This window comes from Chrysemys picta, chromosome 19 (genome assembly GCF_011386835.1).
Source record: "Chrysemys picta bellii isolate R12L10 chromosome 19, ASM1138683v2, whole genome shotgun sequence".
Lineage (NCBI taxonomy): Eukaryota > Metazoa > Chordata > Testudines > Emydidae > Chrysemys > Chrysemys picta.
The window spans coordinates 7,164,386-7,185,365 of record NC_088809.1 but is presented as its reverse complement, the minus strand read 5'-3'; the positions used below and the strand labels follow the sequence as shown (position 1 = coordinate 7,185,365).

Sequence of the window (20,980 nt, the reverse complement as noted above, 5' to 3'; positions counted from 1 at the left end):
AAGCAGCTCCTGCTGGATTTGTTGTCTTACCATCTTCAGTTACCTAGACAAGTCCAATTTTTTAAATGTAATTGATTGTTTTTTTCCTTTTCATTAGTGCCATGCCTGGAGTGGCTGGCTGCTTGCATTGGCATTAGGATGGTCACCATATTGGGGTCACTGGAAGGCTGTAATTAGCAGGAAGGTAACAGCTATTTTTATGATGTGCTTTTTACATACTCACACTGAACCTTTTAACCCCTTGTCTTGATGTCCTGTTTCCCCTCGGTGGGTGGTTCAATAAATACTAGCTCTCTGGAGTTTGCAAAAGGTGGCAGCAGCAACTAATTTTAAGCTATCCTTGTTGGACCACTTTGTCCCTCTCTCCCTCTCTCGCACACCTGTATGCATGGACACACACTCTTCCTTCATCGCTGCTCTGCAACACCTCCTGGCCATCTCATGCCTTACATTTCCATGAGCAAAACCAGCAAGCCATGACCAATGATCCTTTTGTAATGCACCCACAACAGGGACTAGGATGACATTTGCCAAATTCATATCCCCTGTAGGATTTAACGGCATCCACCCACACAAAATAGGGGTAAAAGCATTTGTGGAGCTGGGAGCAAAACGCCGAGACCCGTCAGGGACTTAACTCATTAAACTTGCCCCATGTGATCCACTCCACTGTACAAAGCTCTGGAAAAGAGTTGCTGCGTATTTTGAGAGAAGAGCGTGTGTGAGCACTATGCGCCCACAAACAAGAGAGAAATATGACATGAAATAAAGAACCAACGGGGATGTGGGGTGGGGTGGGGGTGTCCTCAAAATCATTGGCTCCATCTAAGCCGGAAACTAGAGCATTTAACCTTCTGTTTGTGTTTCACAGGAAATTTTGCCTGGCTATCTACCGGGGGTCAAAACCAGGTCACCATCACCAAACGTGACAACTGCAGCCAATCACTGTAAATCATTCTGAACTGTGGTACAGCCTTTGCGAGGCTAGGCTGGCCCGAGCCCAGCCCGAACTGATATCCCTGCCACAGTGGATAATGGTATTGGGATAACTATCAGGCAGAAATAGGATTTTTGTTGTTGTTGTTTCTTTCTGAAGGATTGGGAGAAACCCAGTGCTTAAAGGAATGGATTTTGCAATAGCAAGGGCACTTCTCCATCATTATGGCCTCTCATCGGGGTTGCTATAGTTAAGGTGATGTCAGCCCCACTACAGGATTGATCTACCATAAAACTCCTGCTGGGCTAGAACTTGGCACTTAAAGTCTCCATCCAAGAGGGAAATGAGAGAGTTTAAAATGCTCCATTTCGGAGGGGTTTGAATGATAGGATTATAATTAAACATGGGGTTTTTAATAGAGATTTTCTTATGTTCCTCTGACTCAAACATAGGGGGAGTTGTTTATTCTCAAATAAAGTATCCTAGAGCATCAGGCTTTTAAGGTGAACTAAATTGATTTGGCTCATTTATAATTGAATTATTACAGTCATGAAAACTGGAGGTTGGGCTCAGTCTGCGAAGCTCTCTCCAGGTTGGGACACTCAGATCTGAAATTCTACATAGGGCCCCATGGCAGAGACCCAACCAAACGGAGATAATACTTACTCACTTCTCTCACAGAGGTGTGATGAGGATTATTGCCCTTATGGGTTTTGAATGTGTAAAGCACTCTAAATACCAAAGGCCAAATCCTCAGGTGGAGTAAGTCAGCAAAGACCCACTGAAGTCAGTGCAGCTATGACAATTTCCACCAGCTGAAAATCTAAGTATATTATTTGCTTAAGGCTCAGAATTAAGGGGGTGAGAGAGAAGAGACAGGATTCTAGTCAGGGTCTTTTTCAACCCCGTGTCTAAGGCAAGCTAAGAAATTATTTCATAATTGGGAAAAAAAAAGGGGGCCAACAGTGAAGCAAAGTGTTTTTTCCTCTTTATCCCTATAGACTCAAGCCCTCTAGTTAGCCCAGGCCTTGTCTACACTACCAGGGTAAGTTGACCTGAGTTACGCAACTTACGAGAATAACGTAGCTGGAGTCGACGTAGCTTAGGTTGACTTACTGTGGTGTCTACACTACACTGGGTCAACAGGAGAAGCTCTCCCGTTAACTTATCTTATGCTTCTTGTTCCGGTGGAGTACTGGAGTTGATGGGAGAGTGATCTGCGGTTGATTTAGCGGGTCTAGACCCACTAAATCGACCCCGGTGCATCAATCACAGCAGTGTCGATCCCCGGTAAGTGTAGACATGCCCTCAGTGCAAGCTTTCCTACATGTGCCTTAAACCAGTTCTGCAAGGATCACCTCTAGAAAAGAATAAGGCATTTGTTCCACAAAAGCTTTCACTCCTCAGCCTTTTCTGCTGAGATTACAGTCAAAGGTGATAGTTGTTACCATTTGAGGTGGATGTGAGAGGGACACCTCTCCAGCTATGAAGTGGACTAAGACAACAAACACATTTCAGTCCGTATTAACCTGAACTTACTAAGCAAGAAGTAGTTAAGGATCTATCTGAATTACTGTGTGCGCGATTGATGTGTGTTATGCAACAGTTCTGGTTGTGTGTGCTGTGATGTTGTTTGCCAGCAAGGTAACAGATAGAATTCTTTTCACAATAGATTTACACACACACACACACACACACACACACACACACACACACACACACAGAGTGAGGCATCCCAGGACACATCTGTCATTGTTCTTCTGTATTCATCTGGCCCATATTGCACATCCTTTCCCTTCAGCTCATCATTTGTGCATTAGTTTGCAGATTAGTTCAGAGCTGGCCCCATTTTCTCTGCCCCCTGCTGTAAGTTGTTAATGGAAGATTTGTACCAGCAAAACTACACAGAGCCTGTGTGCTCAGGAGATTTCCACTTAAACATAAAGTTTGCAGCAGGAGAAAGTGGCAGAACACAGATTTCCCTACATCTGCATGGAAGGCAGAAGGATGGTTTTCAGGAAAAGGCAATGGAGTGAGACTCCGAGCCCTGGGTCACTTCACAGCTCTGCCAGGCTACCTGTGGAAACTTGGACTAATAATCTTTCTGTACCTCAACTTTCGATCTGTGAAATGGGGATCATACTTCCCTGCCTCCCAGGCACGTTGATGATGAGGGCCATTAAAATATCTAAATAGTAGAAATGTAAAGGAGAATCTGTTATTGACTCACTTTGGTGCTATATGAAGGCTTCAGCATGAACCACCCTCATCACACTGTCCAGCCAATGAGGTCTGAAAGGCCTGGAAGATGTATTCACCCTACTGTCCTTCCTCACCCAGTGCAGAAGTCAAATCCACAGCGCTGCAAGGATTCTTGTTGCTTTCATAGATTTTCAGGGCAGATCATGCTATTATAACTACTCAGGCTGATCTCCTGCACAACACAGCCTGTACAATTTCACCCAGTGACTCCCCTCTGGGACTTTGAGCCAAGAATCCTTGGATGCAAAAATATATCAGCTGTTGGAGCCTCTCCATTATCCACGATAAGCTACTCTTTCCAAGGCCTTCCAGATCCTCTAAGGCCTCAGGCAACTAATGAGCAAGACCATCAGCATTCTCCTCTTCAGAGGACAGTTCCAAGTACAGCCTTCAATAGAACTAGAAACAGATATTATCTAGCATGGGTTCATGTTATTCTCTCTTCCCATAAAAGAAGAATAGTATAATTCTTTACACTCCTCTTGCATTTTTCCTCCAGTGCTCTCAAAGCATTTAGCAAACTCCAATTAAGCCTCAGACTAGATCCATATGATGAAGCCAAGTATTTTATCCTCACTGTTCAGATGAGGAGACTGAAGTGCAGAGATGACAAAGGGGAGACTTACCTACAAAGACGCACACCTCCTTCTCCTAAGTATCTGGTTACTCACTACAGCCATTCTCCATACATTACCACCTGTTCATTTTTCTCTCAAAATAAAACCAATTGCATGGGCTACAGTTACTCACTAGCTCTGACAATTTCTCTGGACTGAGATGAGATTTTTGCAAGTTGGCTGAAACTTTAGTGGAGGGAAGGTAATTTCATAATCTCCTTATTATTAGTTTATTTGTGTTCTCATAGGGCCTCAGTCCCCCACAGTGAAAGGCTCTGTACAACTTGCACCCAGCATCTCCCACCCCTCATGGAACTCAGAGTACTAAAAGGAACAGTGGGGAAAAAGCAGGAAGGGATTTTAAGTCCCTGACTGAGCTATCTAGTCCATGTTCATCATTAAGTCCCAGCTCTCTGATTGATTAAAGAGAGATTCAATAAACAACAAAAACCTTGTTCTTCTTGTCTGGAAGCCAAGCTTTCAGGAGGTGAAAACAATGCTACCGTTTGCACCACTTCTTTGAGAAGAACGGGTGATGGGTAACCTCACCAAACCCCTCACAGCGAGCCGCTCACTTCTGTATGTGTTGATTAGCTGCTAGACAGCAGAAATGGACTGGACCTGGACTATGCAGGAATTCTTAGGCTTCCGAGGAGGACTGTATGCCAGGCCAAGGGTGACCCTCAAAAGTGGGCAAACCTGAAACAACGTTACACTTTCCGGTGGGTCAGGTCCTTTTTCTTCTCTTGCTCTGTTCTTTTCTCTCACTGAGGTTTGCACGGGTCTAATGAAAAAACAAGGCAGGCACTGCGTTTACCTTCCCTGTCCTGTGCCCGAAAGGCAATTGAGTTCCAGTGACCCCCATGGGCTTATGTCAGAGATAGTCTTGAAAGCGCCACTGAAATGAGATTGCAATTTCTTTGCTGGGTTTTGGTTGGTTGAGCTTAACTATCTTGGGGGAGAAAGGGGGTAGATTTATTTTATTTGGGGTGATTTTTAATAGAATCATCTCAGGAAACGTTTCACCAAATTTTAATAGTTTTCTTGTTTCTTCCCCCCACAGTGATGGGCAGTGCCCACAAGAACCGCTTTAGATAGCGCCTGCTCAGATGGACAGTCCTTCCCTCACATAACTAATTTCCTTCTCTGGGCAGAGCAGAGGCAGACGTCCAATGTACCCACAAAGAAGGCTGAGTCTTCTAGTGGATAGATAGCAGGATGAGAAACCCGTTATTTAGTCTTGATATTAGTGTAGAGCCTAGAAAGTCACAACCATTATTGGGGTCCCATTGTGCACCCCAGAGGGCAGGGGGTGTCCCTGCCCTGAGATGTTTACATTGTAATAGACGAGACAAAAAGGTAGGATTGTGATCCCCGCAGAGGTGAAAGTAAGCTGGTATGCGCCGGTATGCCATACCAGACCAGCTTCCCCAGGCGGCAATTTAAAGGGCCTGGGGCTCCCAGCAGCAGCTGGAGCCCCGGGCCCTTTAAATTGCCACCAGAGCCCCGCTGCTGGAGCCCCCAGGTAGCGGCAGCGGGGTTCTGGCAGCAATTTAAAAGGCCCGGGGCTCCGGCCGCCACTACCGCCCCAGACCCTTTAAACCGACTCCAGCAGTGGGGCTCTAAAGGCCCCGCCCTTCCAGTGGAGGCCCCACCCCTTCCAGTTGAGGCCCCGCCCCCTGCCCAGGACTCCAGAGTACTGGTAAGTCCTTTAAGTTATTTTCACCCCGGATCCCCGTTATACAGATGGGAATCTAAGGACACAGCGAGTGACTTCCCAAGTTGACCCAGCAAGAAACTGAACCCAAAACCCCTTAGTCCCAGGCCAACCCCATCCTCCTCTCCCTCCCCGGGACTCATGGGTTGCATTCTGGACACGGCCAATTGACTCGCTGTGTGATCTCAGGCGACTGGCTCTGTACCTCAGTTCTCTTATCTATAAGAAGGAAAATTTACCTAACTCCTTGCTCCCCCCTATAAGCTCCCATGTGGAAGACCCCCCCCCCAAAGTAGGGAATAATCTCAAAATTCCCTGATTCTTTCTGTGACAGTGCGCTCACTGTCTCTACAGTTCAAACTGGCAGCAAAACGTAGACAGAAGTCTCAGCTTGAACTCCACATTCAAAGTTAAATCTGGACATATTTCTCCTCATCCAGCAACTATGCTCCTAAAAAACCTACTAAACATTCCTAATGTGCATTGCTAACTACATATTGCACCTCCAATCATTTGTATGACAGAAAAGGAACCTAATCCTGAATCTGAAAAACTATGTGATGGAGGATTTACAGTATTAGAAGGCAAACAGTGGCAGGTGTAATTAGGAGAAAAATTTGTCATGCTCTTGACTCTAGGAGAGAATGAAAGGTCTGGAATAGCAAATCTCCCAAGTGTTTACCCAATGTGAGCACACACAAGATGGAAAGCACATTTCCAACCACAGACAGATTAATATTTGATGCCAGAAAGAGAAATGCACGCTGTTCATGTTTATTTAGGATATTGTGAAATACAGTGAAATTTGCAATTTTATTGGATTCGGAGGTTCTGTATTTTTGAAAAGTCCTAAGCAACTGTACGTTGTATAAGAGGCACATATGTTAGTAGTTTAGACATGCCAGCTGCAAAAAATAAGAGGAGAGATTTTTTTAAAAGAAAAAAAATGTATATAAAAAGATCAGCCGCAGGATAAACTGGGAAAACTCCACTGAGCTTTGTGTGTCTCTTAATATTAATTTTAGTGGCGTATGGCTGACACAAAGGCAAATTATATCTAGGTTACTTTGTCAGTCACTGAAACTCTGAAACCTGGTATTAAAGTAACACACCCTTTAAATGGATTATTCTGGCACACAGCTGTTAGGAATATTTTGTTCTGCCCAAAGATGACATATTTCATGCACAAACCAAGCCAGAGACTTGCATGCCTGTTTCAACAAGGTTTCCAACGTTGGAAGTGGTTGCTGGAACTTTACAAGATGACCACATTCGTCATACAGTAATTAGGATCCATTCAACACCCATTAAAGCCAATGATTTTGTGGCGGGTGCTGGCACTATTGTTCCACTCTCACACTAGTGTTATTCTTCTGCAGAACGGTAGCAGAATTTCAGGGCTTTGCAGGTCAGTTCCCCAGTATAAAAAAAATTCCCCACAGTGACATGGAATCTGGATATATTCTATGTGTAACCTCCTTGGTCCACTTACATTCACCAGTCCTGGAACAGAGATGGTCACAAACAGCAGGTAGAGAGTCACCTCTTCCAGAAATCACAGCCCAAATACCAGTGGCCCAGTTCCCAGAAAGCATTCCAGGAAGCCTATCAGTCCTAAGCATTGCCTCTACTTAGAGACAAAGGGAGATAGCAGACTCTCCTGCTGCTTGCCAGAGCATGTCTCAATGGACTCTTGCATAAGCTAACAGCAATGTTGTCTGTCTTCAAAGAATGAAAACTTGCACACTAAGAAAAAGAAGATATAAAACTGTATGTAACAGCTGGTGATACCTGCCCTAACAACGGAAAGGCTCCAATTGACTTCAATGGGCACTGGCTTTCACCATAACAGAATAAGGGTCCTTATACTGTGACTTAAAGAGAGTTTTCTGTACACTATGAACCAGCTGACAGATCTTACAGTAACTCTAAAGAACAAGGCCAGCCATGGTTGCACTGCCAGTATGGATAGGTGAATGAAGTCCGATCAAATAAGAACTGACTTGAGCCATCACTCATCACTGGAGGGTCTTGTTAGTTTCCATTTTGGTACTACTCTACACATTGATTTTGGCATGGGAATGGAAGTGGAAATCCTGAAACAACACAAGAAGGCTATTTGCCTTTGTGTTCCCAAGACCATATGAGTACCTTCATTATTCGTATTACTTCTATAGCATCACAATTGTGCATAGCATTTTACAGGTATTTAAAAAAAACCATGAGCTGCTATGCAAACCTGGCTGTGAGACTCAATCCTAGCTTGTGGTTGTCCTGTCAGCCAAGTCGTTGGAACAGACCTCGGATGTGCTTGCGCTTGTACAGCCAAGACAGAAGGAAAACTCATTGGTTTTCCAATGAGAAGACGTGATCTAGCAACTAAAAAATAAACATAATTCCTAGCTGCACAGCCCAGTAGATCAGCTTTACAGCAGGTTGAAATTTTTTCAAATTAAAGATATTTAATCAAAAATGGCCTTTTTAAAATAAATAAAATAAAAGCAGCATGGAAACATTTCATTTTAAAAAATGTTCAGGGGTTCCCCCTCCAATGAACCCTCCAACGTTCCCCCTCCAATGTTTTTCTCCCTGTTTTCAATGACAAGATAGAAAAGAGAGGAAAACGCCACGATGTTCAAAATAATAAATATGGGGTAAACTCATTTATTTTTGAAGACTTATTTAAAATTTGTGAATATTTTCCCCTTAGTCAAAAGATTCCCTCTTTTGTGCACTTACTGCTATTGGCATCTCCTACTACTTACTGCAACTAATCCATTTATACCGCGCGATTAGAGAAGCACAGACTGGGAGCCAATATTCCCAATTAAGCCAGGACCTCACTGTGCACCTTTATGTACCCACGGTGTCTCATTTTACCCATCTGTAAAATGGCTATAAAATATTTACTTGTCTCACTGGAGTGTTGGAAAGCTTAATTCAATGTTAGTAAAATGCACTGAAAACCTACGACAAAAGGTTGATAGATACAAAGTACTAGTATTATTATTTCAGTGAGCAGCTATCAGAGGAAAGTAATTAAACCAACATTCACTCACTCAACTACGGAGAGCATGAAAAGCAGAGAGACCTGCATGAGAGTGAAGAAAGTTTGCGGAAGACTAGGGTGACCAGATGTCCCAATTTTATAGGGACAGTCCTGATTTTGGGGTCTTTTTTCTTATATAGGCTCCTATTACCCCCCACCGATTTTTCACATTTGCTGTCTGCTCATCCTACGGAAGACAGTCGAACTCAAACGGAAGCGTAGGGCTGGGTCCCAAACTCTCACCAGAACGAAGAAGCCACCAGCCAAACATCTGTCACCACCAGTGACTTCCCACCATTCGCCTGATCATTTCAGAGGATGATGGATGACGATAACTCATTGCTGGGAGGCAGCACAGTCCAGAGCTTTGGATGGGAACATTGTCTCATTGTTTCCTTGCACTCCCCTGTCTGTCTGTCTGTCTCCATCTGTTGTCATACTGAGCTTGTTACTTCTTTGGGCTGTGGACCTTCTATTTGTTCTGTGTTTGTGCAGCACCTAGCACAACGGGGCCCTAGTTCATGACTGGGGTTCCTAAGCACTATTGCAACACAAATAATAAATACAATAAGAATAATGGGGACAAAGAGACCCATATTCTACTCCTATTGCAGCACGTTGGGCAAGCCACTTGACCTCTCTGTGCCTCTGTTTCCCCCCCTCCCTTTTGTTGATCCTGACTATTTAGATTGTAATTATTTTGGAGCAGGTAGTGTGCATGTACACATATGCATGTACACGCAAGCACAATGGAGACACGGCCTGGATAGGGGCCTCTAGGCAATGCTGTGCTACTAATAATTACCTGAAAAGACAGTTCTGCATTATCTATCTCCTTGCATATTACAGGACTCCGCCCTGCAGCATAGCCCTTACTGAAAGCTATACAACATATCCAAGTGCCAATGAAGAGTGACATGAGCAGAGCATTGTTCTGAAATAAATACCTACCAGGCGAGGAAGGAACACAAAGCTCGCTCCCACCCACACAACTTTTGTCTGGAGACGTTTCCTGGTTAGTATATTAGCATCACCTGGATCTGTGACTGCAAGAGAGGGGATACGCGACTCTCCCGCTCATCAGGGGGCATGGGAAGAGATGATCTGACAGCTTCCCCTATTTCCTTCTCAGCCCACATAAGAGGGAAAAGGAAAGAGTATGACTCCCGCTGCCCCCAGTCCACACAAGGAGGATGTCCTGGGGCCAGCAGAGCAGAGATTCTTGTATGTCATAGCCCCATGGTGCCCCATTGGCACATAGAGAAATGAGTTTCAGAGACAGATGTAGTCTCCAGTGTTCAAGGAAGAATAGAGGGAACTGGAGACGAGGAATACTGGGGATGGGAAGAAGTAATGAAAACAGGGAGAAAAGTGGGAAAATACAAACTGGAAAATGAATTGAGGAGGAAGGTAGTATCTGAAAAGAAAAAAATATCTTCAAAAGAAGCGAGAAAAGAGAATGAGCAGAAAAATCTTAAAAGGTATAACAAATTAGATAAAGGCAATAGACTGAAAAAGGCACAGGGGAAACACACCAAGACGCTGTGGATGGTAGTGGGGGAAAGTGGAACGAAGGATGTGAAACCAGATAAACAACAAAAATGAAGATAATATAGAAAGTTTGCTACAATAAAATGACCAAATGTACACGCATGTTCAACAGCCCCTATTTGTAAGAACAACTGACCTAAAATGGAAAGCCAGGGGTCAGTCCCCTATTCCATTGTGAAAAGAGGCACATTTCACTTCTCTTAAGAAGCTTGAAATATGAGCACCCAAACCAATTAATTAACTCATTCATCCCTCGAAGGCCACCCAGGGACAGGCATTGCATTTGTGTATTGCCCGATCAGGGCTTCCAATTTATTCTCTCAATAGTTTTCAACATACGTGGAACCAGAGGTAAGAATCTTTAAGTCTGTGAACTTCAGGGAAAAAATATTAAGAAAACAAAGGCTCTCTCTCTCTCTCTCTCACACACACACACACACACACACTCACACACGTAAAATGTATATACCTAGTGATATCTCCTACCAGCTTTGCATGAGACAGACTTTTCTGTGAACCCCATGCAGCTAAAATTAGTATGAAAATGGTGGTGTTTCATAAAAGAAAGATATGTGGGTGCCCGTAAGTGCCATTTTATTTCTCAGTGAGAGGATAAAGTGTTTTTTCCTACATAATTTTTGATGTAGAGGCTAAATTAGGCCTGAGAAGAGGGACAATGCAACTTTAAACATCATTAGTATTCAGCCTACGTAAGCCAACCAACAGCAGTTATGTATTTTTGCAAGTATGCATATAATTTATTGTGGAGAACACAATTTACATGGGTAGTCGATGCCTGTTTTATAGCCTCACAAATAGATGTATGAACTCAAGCATATAATGGCTCAACCAGCAGGCGCAAATACGTTCTAAATCTTCTAAATGTGCTTCACAAAAATGTAACTGAGGAATATAAAACAGATCAATTCTTGCATGTTATATATTGGTTTTTGATTTACAAATCTAATCTGGGAAATTTCTTTAGAAATGAGTGGATTTTTTTTAAAAAACTGAACTTCTTGTTTTGCAGGATTGTGCCAGTCAAATCCTAGAGGGTTCCCCTCTGCATGTCATTTTTTAAGGTTTAAAAAAAAAAATCAATGGAGAGACAATACAGCATATATTTGCAGCATTTGATTTCATAGCTTCCTATACCTCCAAGTGCTAATTTCCGAAGGAAATCCTTTCCCATTATTTACAAGCTCATAATGCACAGAGGGTGCTTTATCTCTGTTTGCCCTAATTAGCTTCCCAAAATAATGCACATCGCTGTATGGATTCTTGCACACCCTGGAAAGCTGTCAATTTCATTTCTAATTCAGGTGTGTGGGGAAGATGAAATCTGGGGGTCTGGAATAAAACACATTTCTTATGGGATGGAACAATTCCTTATAACCTCCCACCATTTTTCTCATAGTTTTGCTTCCAAGTATAGCAAATCCCCATGCTATATTTTCTCATAATGTATAGCTTGCTATTACCGCTCACGGACAATTTTTATAGAGAGGGTGCCCTGTTCAATAGATCTGTAGCGTCTCCAAGGGGAATTCACACAGGGTTTTATTTATGGTTACACTCAGCTACACCATGTTGCCAAGCGTTCCCCCTTTGGATTTGTCAAAATTATTCCTTCCTCCACCAACTCTCCCCCCCACCCCCCACCCCCTCGGCCATCATATTAGGTATTAAAGCATAAAGGAAATAGTAACCGTGCCCTGTTTAAGACTCTCGTAGCACTTTACAAACACAATATTAAAGGAAAAAACCTAAATGAGATGTTTAAATATCAGCGAGAGTGAACATTCATAAGTATAGGTTATGCTTTAAAGTACTAATGACCTAGAATCCACAGACAGACTATTGTTGCAAACTGGTCATATATTAGGAGGTTCAAATAAAGACTATTTTTCGGCTTCCAAAGGCTTCCATCATCACCTTTTCTGACATCGGACCATACACAATTAGCCATACTGTACCTCTCAGCTATCCTTCAGTTTAAATCCAAATTTAACTCCGCTTCTCACACACCGGGCACTCTCCCACACTTACTATCGTGGGATTATTTACAAACAAAACACTGAATTGTGAATCTGAGGCGACAGAAAAATATTTCTTATGCTGAAAGAATTAAATCCCACCTTGTTACGACCTTTCCTGCAGTATTAATTTTCTTGTGCGTGTGTCTCATTTTGGGTCTTTGTCCCACAATTGGGTATTGGCAGATTGAGAGGTATGCAATTAAACTAATTCATTATAAAACACATCTGGGAATAGAACTGGGGCATTCAGCTTCCAAAGCCAATCGGCTCCACCATCAAGCCTAACCAGGTCTAGGCAGCTGTGTCCTCATCCCAGCTAACTCAAAGTTCCTGACACAGCACGAATGCTGATCCAGCTCTTTTCTCAAACAAGCAAAGGTTAAAACAAAGACTTTTCCACTATATGCATTGCTATGGTAATAACCAAACCTTCCTACTTCAACTACACAGAATGGAGCAGTGACCTGGAAGCGAAGATGTGCAAAACATTTACAACATTTTGACATTCGAGATTCCCCCCTCCTCCCCAGCAGAAATGGGACAAAATTGGAATAACCTCCCCTTTCCACTCTGCAAGATGTTGCAATGTTCCATACACAAGAATATGTAAAAACTGGCTTTTTCTCCACTTAAAAATGGTCTTATTTGCCACCTGAAACCTCAAGATTTCAAAATGACAATTCTAAATGTTATTTGTGCAAAGATCAATTATCTGATTGATAGATGTTCGGGTGGGGGGGACCCATAACTTCTCATGATGATATTTAGCAAAAAACCCAAGATGCAAAAACTTTTCATAAAAAGTTTAATTGATAACATTTTTCACTTGCACTATTTTCAGTCTACTGAGAATATGTGCGATTTTTCACAGCTGAAAGTCCAAATCTGGCTCTCATTAAAGCCAATGGCAAATGCCCATTGATTTCACTAGTACACGGTCAGGTCCTGAACTCATTTGTGATTAACTTTGGTACTTGTTGTTCCAGACTCAGAACAAGTTGTCCCCATATTAAGCTAAGCTAAAATGGTAATAATTATGAATACCCTGAATGATTAAGATTTTCCAGAAGCAGCTTCCTATATAATAACTATTCACGTATTATCAAGTATTATTTGTTTTACACCAACCATGTGCAAAGTGCTTGTATAGCCTGCAGTACTGGGAGTTGTGTATTTCACTGTTATTACACACAGAAACAATGCGGTCTTTTCATGGCAATAACTGGCAAGTGTGGTCTAACCACAAGATAAAAGAAGAAAAAGTAAGGAATGTTGAAAGGACTATGGTCAAACAATTTATACTCTAATCTCCACTGAGGAAGTCTGCTATAGCAAAGGAACCACAAAAGAACCAATCTGCTTGCAGGTGCTGGCCCGCAATTCATGTGTCACTGCTCTCTGGTTGGGAAGGGGAGGTCATTCAGGAAGATAATCCACTCATGGCCACAACAAGACCACCAATGGATAAGGAAAGGAAAGGAAAATTTGATGAATGAAAAAAGTCACTAGTCTTGATTTTCCTTATTCCTGGGAGATCTTTGTGCTGACGAAAGGTCTTGGGTTGACAGCTGTGAAGTCTGAAGTCCTCTAGCCTAGAAGCGCACAGCACGGTAGAAATGCAAGCCTGATGTTCACTCATTGCCCTGCTGATCCATCAAGGAGAGGAGTCCAGACTATTGTTGCCAAGCAAATTAGTAGTTTTTGAGAGCTGGACTGACCAAACTCCTCGTTGCACATAGACCACAACAGAGCTATCAGATGCGGACGACCATCCACTGTTGCCGTAACTGCCTGCGTTGGAAAGCTGTAAACAGGAACATTTAAGGAGAAAAACAGGAACATGCCTTAAAAATGCATTTGATATGGAGCCCATTTTGGAGGGTTAGAGTGGAAAAGGTTAAAACAAAATTTGGAACTGTCTATCCAAATTAGGCCCACTTGGCTTGTGTTGCTAATTTTCGGAGTTGAAATCAAACCAGATGAGAGGCTGGCCATTCTGCTAATGTTTTAGATCCTGATTCATCAGAGCTTTCGAGCTTTGCTGAGTCGGGGCCTAAATGGAAAGTCATGTCATTAGAAATTTCAACCCTGTCCCCAACAAGTCCCATTTTATCAGAATGAAGAGCAGCAGGAATCTCAGATAACTGGTAGTTAAGCCCCTCTTGAAACCCACTGTCACATCCCAGCATTCTTTAGACTTTTTAAAAAAACATTTTATTCCCTTTTTTTCAGCAGCCTTTAGGAATATTTTCAGCATTCAGAAAGAAAAAGTTTGAGAATGAACTTAACGGTGTTAACTTCATGTACGTTTTGGGGTGGGGGATTCACACACAATTCTGGGATCCCATCTCTGCACATATTGGACTTGCTGAAGGCTCCAGAATGTCAGGTGGTCTTTAAAAACATTTCCAAGAGGGATCCTCTGATATTTTCAGTGGATTCATGTTTGTGATAGTAATGTTGATGGGTTCATAGGTGATTTGAGGAAGAATTTTGGGAGATTGTTTTCTGAATATTGAACTAAGAGGTGACTGAGTGAGTTAAAATGTAAAGAAATGTCTACAGATCCAAAGAAACAAACATGCAGAATAAAGGTGGGGCTGACATTTTTGGTGCTCCTGTTCCACCATTGAGATTAGATCCATGCAGACCTCATTGCAGAACCATTTATCTGAAAAAGTACCATTTCCCACCAATTCTCTTGAGAGTAACTCCTTACTGCCACCTTTTCAAAGGCCCTTGAAAACTAGAACTCATCAGAAATATTCTCCTCCACCTGAAAATGTTGACTTAAAAAAAAAAAAAGAAAGCTCTGGCTGAAAACAGATGGAAATTTTCAACCAGCCCTATTTAAAATGTGAAATCACTGTATTCACACTTGTCTGTGTACACCCAAAGGCCCTGATTCAGCAAACCACCCCTATCTAGTAAGGAATTGAAGCATGTGCTGAACTTTAACTTACATGTTTCCATAACCATGTTTTTCACATGGGTCAGAGGACAGATGGACATTTACGTCTGTATTCTCCCCGAACTTTGTTTTGTCATTTAATTTGAATATTCAAAACAGCCCAATTTTCCAGAGTCTTCTGTAACTGTTCCAATGTCCTCTAGCTTCACAGTAATAAAATCTTGAAAACTGTTTAGAGAGATGTTGATTACCTCCAAGGAGCAATGGGCCACCAGTTTATGCTCTTACCTTCAAAGTCCTCAATAAGGAGGTTCTAATTGAACCTCTCATATTACCAGAAGTCTATAATTAACAACAACACATCATCAAGTCAATATACGCTTACTCTTTTTGTTAAACCATAAATATTACAATTGTCAAAGACAGAGCTGACCTAACGAATTAAGCAGTTTTGTAAACGTAGGTTTCAGGTTTGTTTGATATAAACTAGTAGAGATTCCCTGTTCCTATTCAAATGGCTTCTGTCAAGACTGGGTTAGCAGGGAAAGGTAATTTTTACATTCAAAAAGTAAATATGGAGTTTATTGATTGATTGATTACTAACAGGAAGCAGAGATACCGTAAGGAAACAGCAACTCCCATTTTATCAAAATGGGCATTATCCTCTTTGAAAAGAGAAATCTAAGCAAGATTTCAGAGATCTCTGAGCAGAATTCAGGGAAACAGTCAGTTCTATATCTGAGGGGTAGCCGCGTTAGTCTGGATCTGTAAAAAGCAACAGAGGGTCCTGTGGCACCTTTAAGACTAACAGATGTATTGGAGCATAAGCTTTCGTGGGTGAATGCCCACTTCGTCAGACGCATGTAATGGAAATTTCCAGAGGAAATAAGCACCAAGTAAAATGATAAGCAACTTTAATACAGCGCTCAGCCAGAGTTGTCAGTCTAGACTCTGGTGGTGTCCACCATACAGATTAATACAATGTCTGAAGAAGTCCCAAACTGGAATAGCAGTGGGTTGAGAATCATCAGTGCTGATACCAGAAGAACTGTGCAAGACGAGCATGCTACCAGCTTAAGCTCTGCCTGGCTCTGGAAACCATTGCACCGGCAGTTGCATTGCAGAGATTCCCATCAACACGAGTGGGTTTTGGATCGGCCATAAAAGAGCACACAATTCTAAAGCGGAAGGCAGTGTAAATGGGCATCCAAGGCTGGTTTTCAGAGGTGCTGAACACCCACTCAACACCCATTGGGCATGATGGGAGTTTTGGGTGTCAGCACTTCTGAAAATCAGGCTGTGTCTCCGTGCATATATTACATCGGGGTAGGCAACCTGCGGCACGCAAGCTGATTTTCAGTGGCACTCACACTGCCCGGGTCCTGGCTACCGGTCCGGGGGGCTCTGCATTTTAGTTTAATTTTAAATGAAGCTTCTTCAACATTTTAAAAACCTTATTTACTTTACATACAACAGTAGTTTAGTTATATATTATAGACTTATAGAAAGAGACCTTCTAAAAACATTAAAATGTATTACTGGCACACGAAACCTTAAATGAGAGTGAATAAATGAAGACTCGGCACACCACTTCCGAAAGGTTGCCGACCCCTGTATTACAAAATTCTTCCCCGCCCCTTGTCAAGTCTCTAGTGCTTGCTGAAAAATCTGTACACACACACACACACACACACACACAGAACATGCACTCACTGAAGTCATATCCTGTACGTTCATTACAGTAACAAATGTGTTCTACAGTAATTATCCAAAGGGGAGAGTTCCAAATCTTCTCATCTTGCTCTCTCCTAATTAATTAATAGTTTAAATGTCATCGTGATGGGAAGTGCTCATCAGAAACGGAATCTGCTACCATGATTTACAACTCTGCCTCCAATGGCTCTGAAGCAGTGGCACCCTGGGGTTAAATTTAATTCAAAAATGTAAGGCACTTATTGTGCTCCTAACCAGTTTTTGCACAGAAACTCCCCATCGAGTGAGTGGTGTGAATCACGGATGCGGGTGAGCACTTCCTTCTCCTGTTTTTTTTTTTCCCTTCTTCTCTTTCCATTAGGTTGGAAACCGAAAGATTAAATTAAAATTAGCCGTTTGTCAACTTGTTACAGATTTGTTGCAGATGGCAATTGAGGGGCTAACCTGCTGAGTCGCTGAGCAGAGCTGATCTAAAGAGGGGCCCTTGTACTTATCAAGTACCCGTTGTCAGAGCATCTAATCCAGGCTGGAAATGGAGACGAGTGCTCCAATTTGAGAACAACAATGAATAAAGAGGCCTGCTAACGATGCAGTCTGCTTGTTAGAAGTGACGTGTTCCTCCGGCCCAGAAAGCTTTCCTCCATGTAATAAGCATTTAGTCAATTAGCCAGCCTACCCCTCCTCTTCAAATAATTCTATACCGTAATAATAATAATTTGCACTTATATAGCTTCTCCCATTGAAGCAACTCGGCACATTTTGCTAACATCCGTTAGTTTTGTCTCCACATGCTTGTAGAGGACAGGAAGGTAACATTATCCCAATTTTGTAGAGGAGGAAACTGAGGCACACAGAAGCAAAGTGGCTTTCGAAAGTCACACAGGAAATCTATGAAAATACAGGTATAACTCTATCCTTACACGACAGCAGCAGCTCAGTCATCTGCTGACTTACAAATTGTCATGCGCATACACACGATTTCTACTTAAAACTTAATAGGTGGTTGAGTGTTTTAATGCTCCTGAAAGTGAGCAAGCAAAGCACAGATTCCAGTGATATTGTAGGAAGGTGTAAACGTCAGACCCACACACACGCACAGCTCCTCCCGCACACCTCAACCCTGATGAACATCACCCCCCTGCAAAGTTGGCCTTACCTCGAGCAGATACGCGTGACTGGACCAAACCAGGCACTAGCTGCATGCCACGGACACAGGGGAGAGGCAGAATGGGACCTTGCTTGAATCCTTTTTCTAGGTCCTCAGAAGTGATACGCCAAAGCGCTGGAGCATGGAAGCCAGGACCCCTTTAAAATGAAGCATAAATGAGCTACTTTGACGCCCTATGGACCTCTGGCTCCCATCAAGAAAAGCAGCACCCGCATGCCACTAAATATCCTGATGCTTTGCTCAAGTTTCACGAGGAGCAACATCTGTGATGGCAAATGTCATGTTCCTCAGCTCACCGTGTTCAAAGGCTCCACTAGCCAAGCGGTTCCTGAGAGCAGGAAAGAGCTGGAAGCCCATTCCAGTCCGGGAGAGTCTTTAATGGCTAGAGGAGGACTCCAAAAGCCAAGCAAAGCCAAAAGCCCAACCAAATGAGTGTGCATTGGGGGAGGGTGTGGCGCTAGGAGAAAGTGGCTCAGAAACTCTTGTTCTCCTGTCCTGCAGTTCAATGTGATCTCAGAGGAAGAGATTGTATTCCCCTGTAGGCTTGATTTCTCTAACACCTTTGTCTCAGCATGGTATTAGTCCCGTTCCCTGCTATAATGTTCTGTTCAGTGACAAGCATCCTTGGTCTCACATCTTGTGGTGCTCTGAGTTCAAGTTCTGGCAATGACTTTTGCATTTCCCTTTGCATGATTTTCCAGTCACACAGGACACTGAACTGCACCGTTAGGTTTTTATTACTGCATATCGATTTCTATCCAGAACAAGGGCTCACAGCCCCCCAAAAATAAAAATAAATAAATAAAAAGTGAGACCTCTCCTAACCCTATCAACAGTGAGATTTAGCCAGGCTTCTTCGGTCCATCTGCCAACACAAATCTATGTGTGAGGCTAAAAAACCAACCCTTCCTGAAAGCTGCATAGTAATCCAGTTTGTGAAATATTCAGCACCCACAATCAGGCCTAGATTTTCAGAAGAGCTCAGCTAACACTCTGGCACCTAAATGCCAGCCAGGTTTTCAAAAGTGCTCAGCGCCCAGGAGCAACTCTTGTGACCAGATTTCCCAAAGAAGCCAGCATCCGATGTGCTGCTGTGATCTTCTGAAAATCTGCCTCTGACTGTGAGGGCTGAGGTCTTCTGAAACCCTGGCCCATGATGGGCCAAATTCTTCTCCCAGTTATGCTGGTGCAGCCCACGTGGTTTCTGCAAACCTCCCCCATGGACTTCTGCCAGTGTAACAGAGCAGAATTTGACGCAATGGCGTTGGCTACTCAAAACACTTAACTGATGGTTCAGTTACCAACCACATGTCTTCAGGGCTGGATTAGTTAAACACGCTTCACATCACCAACCCATGTTCTTCCTTCATAATTAAACCTCTCCCTTCAACCACCACCTGCTGTAAAATGATGGAATTATAGATCTTTATTTGTCAACTTCGCACATTTCTCCCCTTCCCTCACTTTCCTCTCCATGAAACAACTCTTTTATTCACGAACAAGGAGGAAGGGGGCTGTTATTTTTCTCTTTCAGATAAGAGGTTGGCAAAAGACGAACCCAATTCATGTCATTGTATTTCCTTATTGTCTGCATTAACCTTCCCCATGGTTACTTGTTCTTTGTAATGTTACACTTGTCTTGCTGCAACACATGAATACCCGAGCCAATTTTGTCATGCAAATGAATTCAGTTGGATTGTAAATTGTGTGAAGGAGCATTAGTTTATCAGGAACCCGCCTGCATGCTGCGCCCAACTGATTTCTCCTATTCACACCAAGAGTGCAGTGTTTTCCAGTTGATCCTGAATGTCCATTCGAAAGCAGCTTTATTATTATTATTATTATTATTTGTAAGGACTTTTACATTTGCATTTCTTTATTTAGTCAGTCAGTCACAATGCTGTATTCCTTTTCTAAAGCCTGATTTATATAATCAAAAACCACCGCTATGCCATCAAAAAATGAAATATTACTGCAACTGTGTTTGTATTTATTGTGAGCCTAAATAGAAGGCTTGTACCGGCACTGGTAAGGAGCGGATATTATAATCTGGGAGCCATAAGGTAGATATCATTGTTGGTATTTCACACTATAAAATGAAAATATATCTGCTGAGGTCAGTACCTGTGTTCAGTATGACAGTGCTCCAGCCATAAAGACAAGTCATTTCTGGTCGGGGTTATCACCAATTCAGAAAGCCCACCCAGGACACACAAGAACCACTGTGTCTGCAAAGCAATCTTGCCTCTACAGCCCAATCATTCTAGGAGGGGTGTGGCTAGTAAATTCTTGAATTTCCCATTGATTTTGATGCATTAGTTTTAAACCTCCCATCCAAACTTTCACCTAAATTACAGCAGTGCATCAACCAGAATGCACTGGCTTAACAAAGGAGACTCTGTTCCAAATTTTTCATAGCAGCCTGGCTCCTATTCCCTTCATTAGTGAGAATCATGCCCAGCAACTGTAAGTCTCCCAGTGATGCACAGACAGGTCAATGCTGTCCCTTGATGCATCATGCAACTCCCTTGGAAGTTGGTGGGAGCCACGTTTAAATCTTTGAGGGCAAAATGGAGCCTACTATTAAGGGCTGAGTAAGCAATTCACAGCAAACTAAGCAGACAAAGCAAGCCTCTCTTTCAGCTCATGAAGTGTCCGTGAGCAGCCATCTTGAATGTATTTTTCACATGTAGAATGTTCATGGGTGGTTTGTTGAGAGTATTTAATCACTACAATTTTAACTGTGGTTATCAGTGGTCATTGGACGTATAGGTCACTATTGTTCATGTGACTTTAATGCAACTTACTGAATCAGGTTTCTGGTGCAAACGCTCCTGTTGAGAGGAATAGTGGGGGTGGAGGAGGGGGGAACACGGATTGTGAACATGAGACTCCTGACCTGAGCCAGGCATTTCCATGGGTAACATAGGCCAGCTAAGGTCATTTTGGAGGTCTTAGGCCAGATCCTCAACTGGAGCGATGCCAATTTACACCAATCGAGGATCTGGCCCCTTCA

At 42.8% G+C, this 20,980-nt stretch overlaps 1 long non-coding RNA gene across 1 annotated transcript in view; it reads right to left on the bottom strand.

Moving 5' to 3' along the window:
• The window catches only part of LOC122174454 (uncharacterized), a 181,303-nt gene extending 162,575 nt beyond the window's left edge, over positions 1–18,728 (bottom strand). Inside the window, exon 1 of the long non-coding RNA XR_006176282.2 lies at positions 17,953–18,728. This is a non-coding gene — a long non-coding RNA (uncharacterized LOC122174454). The remainder of the gene's footprint in view (positions 1–17,952) is intronic.
• Between the last annotated feature and the right edge of the window lie 2,252 nt (positions 18,729–20,980).